The following is a 6134-nucleotide window of genomic DNA, read 5'->3' on the forward strand; positions in this document are numbered from 1 at the left end:
AAATGGTATGAAAATTTTAAAATAGGAACAATTGTCCTGCCAACAACATAGACTTTATTATATTACTTATCATATTAGTGTTCGGATTATTAATCGGAATTTGGACTTGGAAAAATCATAACGTTTGGGAGAATCAGAATAATAAAAAAAAATGAACCTGTTTTCCAATGCCAAAAGCAATTCTTTAAATTGTCACTAATATCTTCTGCTGCTGGAAGTAATGATAAATATTTATTGATTTTAAACTAATAGTAAAATTAAAATCGATAGATCTTTCCCCACAAATGTATTTTTACATTTGAAAAAATATCTGAACATTAAAAATGTGTTTTTATGGTAATTTGGGAAAAAATAACAATTCTATAGTTATTTTATTTAGAGATTTATAAAGAATTTGAATCGGTAATTGTATCAGAATCATGAATTTAGTACAGAATCGAAAATTGTATCAGAATTTTAGAAAAAATATGATACTTCATGATCATTCGTGTTTGTAATATCACAAAGGAGCAGTGCATTTTTCAATATGGACTATGCATCTGTTGGGCCACTAGAAAATGGTCATAAAGAAAGACTTTAACAACAAGACTATTGAGTTAGTCTGTAGTCTCGAATTAGTTTGTGATAATTACCTACAAGACTTGAGGGGGGGGGGTTTATAATGATCAGAAGAGTCCGTTACAAATTAATAACACTATCCAAAGTTATGGTTGGATCATTTTACTTATCTATCTAATATATGTGTGTGTGGGTGTATATATATATATATATATATATATATATATATATATATATATATATATATACTGGCAAGGCCAGAGGGAAGAAAACTAAGCAAAAAATCTGAAGTAAAATTCATTCCAAAGCAGTAAAACAAGCCGGCTTGCTAGACATCTATATATATATATATATATGCTAATTTGGGCATATTTTATTGGATTGAAAATATAGGTTCTTTTTAACCAATTGCCATAAAATTTAAAAAATATTATAATCTTCTAAAAGCCTGCAAATTTTCATGTAGTTTCAGCCCATAGAACCAAAATTATGAGCATTTAAATAGTCAATTGGACGCCATGTACAGATATATCCATGTATAGATGAACCACTTTTAAGTGTTAAATCTCAGCAACTACTGATCAGAATTTAACAAATGAAGACGCGTTGGAAATCGTGTAGTGGGCTATATGGCATTTGTGCTTAAGGTCATACATTATTGTTTCAAGTGGGGGATCACTTTTCTCTATCATTTAATGTAAAATGAGCACCAACTTCATGGTCACCTTGGCTATAAAGTGGATGTTTATTTTATGTTAAATTAATATAGAAAAGTGCCCCCCCCCACTTTATAATTTTTCATATCTTGGAAACTACTCGTTTTCTGGGATTTTTACTATTATTTTCGTTTTCAGCATCCTCAAAAACTTGTAATAGTGATAACTTTAAAGGATTTTTTGTGGGTGGAAAGATACTGTGCCTTTACCAATACTTCAATCATAGTCATTTGTTTTTCTAGTTTTGCATATGAATTACAAAATATCTGATATTTCCCCATAACCTGTGGCCTTGATGGAGGGGAGACAAAAACTTGCTGCTATGGTTTCAAATGATCTGAAATAACAGCAAGGGGGAGACTTGATTCCAAATATTTCTCACATGTTATATCTCCACTCTTTGGTTTTCATACATAAAATAAATTTCACAGTGTATAAGGATTACTTGATGCTGGAGATTTTCAGAATCGTAGCTTATTTCCAAAAGAATGGAGATATAACATATGAGAAATATTTGGAATTAAGCCTCCCCTTGCTGTTATTTCTGATCATTTGAAACCATAGCAGCAAGTTTTAGTCTCACCTCCTTCAAGGCCAGAGGGCTTGGAAAAATTATGTGTGTGTGTGTGTGTGTGTGTGTATTCAGTTTCTGGAACTATAAATGATATATCAATTTTGTTTATTTCAATCTTGTGTGTGTATATATATATATATATATATATATATAAGGGTAGTTCTGTTTTTTGTTTATGTCCATTAGAAGCGCTGACTGAAATTTGAAGAATGAAATATGTATTGAATATGTTTGAAGCCAAAATTGCAATGCGATTTGAAAATCATGGTAGTTTTTTTTATATCTGTTGGATGCGCTGACTTAAATTTGAAAAATAAAATATGTATTGAATACATTGGGAGCCAAAATTGCAACACAATTAACATCACGTGTACTCTCCATTTAACTCTCTTAAAATTACATATGAAGAATAAAATAAAATTAATAAGTATGTGTGTGTGTGTATATATATATAAAGAATAAAATAATTAAAATTAATAAGTATATATGAAGAATAAATAATTAAAATTAATAAGTATATATATATAAAGAATAAAATAATTAAAATTAATAAGTATATATGAAGAATAAATAATTAAAATTAATAAGTATATATATATAAAGAATAAAATAATTAAAATTAATGCGTATATATATATATATATATATATATATATATATATATGAAGAATAAAATAATTAAAATTAATAAGTGTATATATATGTATATATATATATATATACTTTTTAATTTTGCATGTCATTCATATATATATATATATATATACATATACTTAAAATCAATTTATAACTGGATGTATGTATGCTTAAATAATACTAAATTGTGATATTTTTCTTGCTCAACTTTTCGAGGGGCACTGAAGAAGAGAATTTTGTTTCTTATCAAAAAAAGAAATCAAGGAATATGTGCGTCTTTGTTTTCGGTTGAAACAACTAACAAAAAAACATTCATATACACACTAATCAACATTAGCTTTTACGAAGAATGGTGCACCTTCTATAAGTGATGTTACATCAAGTAATAGCACAATGCTGGATACTCCACCAGACTAGATAAATTCTTGTCCTGGAATCCAGTAAGACCAAAAGACCAAAACTCAGTGTTTGAAAATAAACAACTTTAATGGAACATTCAAATATCTATGTATCTCATATAGAATACAAGTGTTAGCCCCTAACCTTTACCCTAACCCTAACCTTTACCCTAACCTTAGCCCCGGGTAGTAAGCCCCTTGATTTCTGAAAACTTTGAAGAAAAATAAAACAAAAAAGTGAAAACCCATTTTCCTGCATGAAATGTATAGCTTACTTTTCTAATAAATCAACTCTGATAAAAGATATGTATATACACATGGAATGGAAAGTATTTCCCTGTGAAATATGCAGAGTTGAACTTTCCCTGGTAAACACCAATGCATATACATACTTGTGTAAATGGATTTTTGTGTCAATTATGCGGAAGATATGTACAAAATCACCACTACAGTTTGTATTTAATTTTTCTTATAAGCCTAACAAAAGAATTCACAGAAACATTGGAGATAAAAAGATTTTGCGGACTGCTTTTATGGTATAGAAAACTCCAATTGGATAACTGTAAAAATGTTGAAATAATTCACGCTCATTTGCCTGTGAGAGTATTGTTTCTAACACTTTGGTCTTCCATCTTTTGGTGATTGCTTTGATTATTTAGAAGATGAGAATTTGTGAGCTCGAATTTGTCGATGATTGGGCTAATTGTTTTAAACTGTCTTTATTGTGTGGAAATGATGAAAAACCTGCGCCACATCGTCTTTCATGTGGATGAGTACAGATAATTATCACATTGTAACTTTATATTGCACTTTTAGATGGAAAAGTCTTAAAACTTTGTTGATTTTGTACTAAATTCACTGCGTAATAATTTCTCTCCCACCGCAAGAAATATCACAATAAGTTTGAATAGTGGGATTAAAAAGTCACTGCCTCAGAGAAGAAGCATTCAGACCCTGCAAAAAAGATGCTTGTGTAGCCCCATCAGCATTTCCTGGCAGAGGCGCCTCAGACTGCTTCTAAAAGAGAGAAGGCAAAACCTGGGAGTGTGAAACTCCTAGAACAGCAAAGAACCAACATTATATCGCAATAAACAACAGGGTATTACAGAAATGTTGATGTTGAGGCAAGTTTGGTCACTTTTTTAAATGACCAAACTTGCTGTATCAACCAAGTTATACCTTGACAGAATTACATTTTTGAGTGCAAAGATAAAAAAGGAAATCCAAACTCTGAAATATAGAAACCATGTTCTTGTCATACAGCCATTTTTTCAGAGGAAAGACTACATCCCCGAGTTCAAAATAGATGTTACAGCCTAGTAGGGAATGCCATTTTCTCTTCCCTGCAATCACTTTATCATAGAAAAAGCGTTGCAAGCCTGTCTCTACTTTATCATTATTTTCATGGCAGATGCTCGTCTGAGCCCCAATCTATGCCCCCCTCGACAAACATTCACAAGAAACACTTGTCTAACTGAAAACACTATCAATAATTTCTCCCACACTTTATCTGTGCCTAAACGTAAACGTAGATTCCATGAACAAAGCTTCTTTCTTAGAACTGCACACCTGTGGAACTACAATATGGTTGTCTTCAAGTCTAACATAAACAAGTTCTTGAGCTGTTCTCCTCAAGTAATCCAATTTACCAAATTTCCACTACTAATGATTATTATATTGTCCCATTGACTACTGTATCCTCTTTAACCCTTATCCTCAAGTGGCCTCTGGGCCTTGATAAGTGGTGACTTCTTTGTAAAAAAAAAAAAGAAACCGGAACACAATAAAAAAAAAAAGTAAAAAAGTAAATATTAACCATTATCTTGTCAACAACCTAGACTTTAATTTTGCCATAAAACCTTGAAAACCCTGCATACATATACACATTTTCCTGTCAAGTATGTAGATTTCACACACAATCAGAAAAGAACTCGCGGTTGGAATGTATGAGATAACACGTGAATTTCTGGAATCCGGTAGGATGCGTCATTTGTTGCTAATACAAAATAATAAATAAAAACCATTGTCCTGTTTATTAATAGCATGGACCTTAATTTTTGCCAGAAAATTTTGAAAATGCATTCATCATGAATAGAATTCAAGGACAAACAAGTGAAGTATGCATGGTGCACAATGAACGAGGTATAAAAAATATGACTAATTCAGCATTTGCCCCCTCCCAATTAAGCCCCCAAAGTCCCTAGGGGACGTCAAATCCTAGTGAAAATGAACAAACGGTGCAGCTTTGGGCCTTGAAATATGTAAATTTGAGTTCTGTACCATGCAAAAAAAGAAATGACTAAGTACATCATTTGCCCCCAACCCATTTAGCCCCAAAAGTCCCCAAGACCTAAACATATTTAAATCCGAGTTCAGCACCATGCAAAACTGCTAAATAGACATACACAGAAAATTTTGGACAAATATGGTAAAATAGTCCCGAAAATGGAGTGTTTTTATTAGCCCTAAAAGAGCCCCTTGGACACATCCAAGAGTTATCGCGAAGTATACACAAACAAAATTATATAGAAATCAGTTACAACTTTTCAGAAATTTTTATTAAAATCCAAAGCAACAATTTTTTTTTTTTAATAAGCACAAAAGTGTCAATTTTAGATAAACAGACAAGGGTGAATTTACAGGTTCGCTCTCCTTTTGTCAGGGGACCAACAAATTTGAATAATAATAATTTGAATGTTATACAATTCTAATTATAATAAACGTTGTTCTGTTATCATATGCTAAAATGAAAAAATGAAGAGTCGTTGCCATGTCAGTTGCTTGTTAAGAAATTTTGTTGAGTAATATTGACTGAATAACAAAATGAAGATGAAAACAAGTTGATTCACTTGCTTTTGTTTTAACAGCCCAGAAAAAAATATATTTTCAAATAGACAATTTCTTTCTTTTACATCGAATGTTTGTAAGCTAATAAAATTTCTTATTCTATTTTCGTTTTCTTTCTTATTTTGCTTAATATAATTACAGTTTTATATGCCGTTTTTACTCTAAAATTTTTAAATACTTAACTTTCTGTTATCTAATAAATATAAAAGCGAAAATGTATGTATGTGTGTGTTCGTTTTTTGTGTATGTCTGTAAAAGGCTTTTTTTGCTGGACTTCTCGGTCCGCTCATTCCTTCTTAAAACTTTTTGTATCACGTCTAAATCATAATATCTACCAGTTAACAATGGGGGTCGCCTGTCTATTTAATTTGCCCAACTTTGGAAAGATAAATATTCCACATATTC

Source organism: Euprymna scolopes, chromosome 45 (genome assembly GCF_053919585.1).
Source record: "Euprymna scolopes isolate OS-2025 chromosome 45, ASM5391958v1, whole genome shotgun sequence".
Lineage (NCBI taxonomy): Eukaryota > Metazoa > Mollusca > Cephalopoda > Sepiida > Sepiolidae > Euprymna > Euprymna scolopes.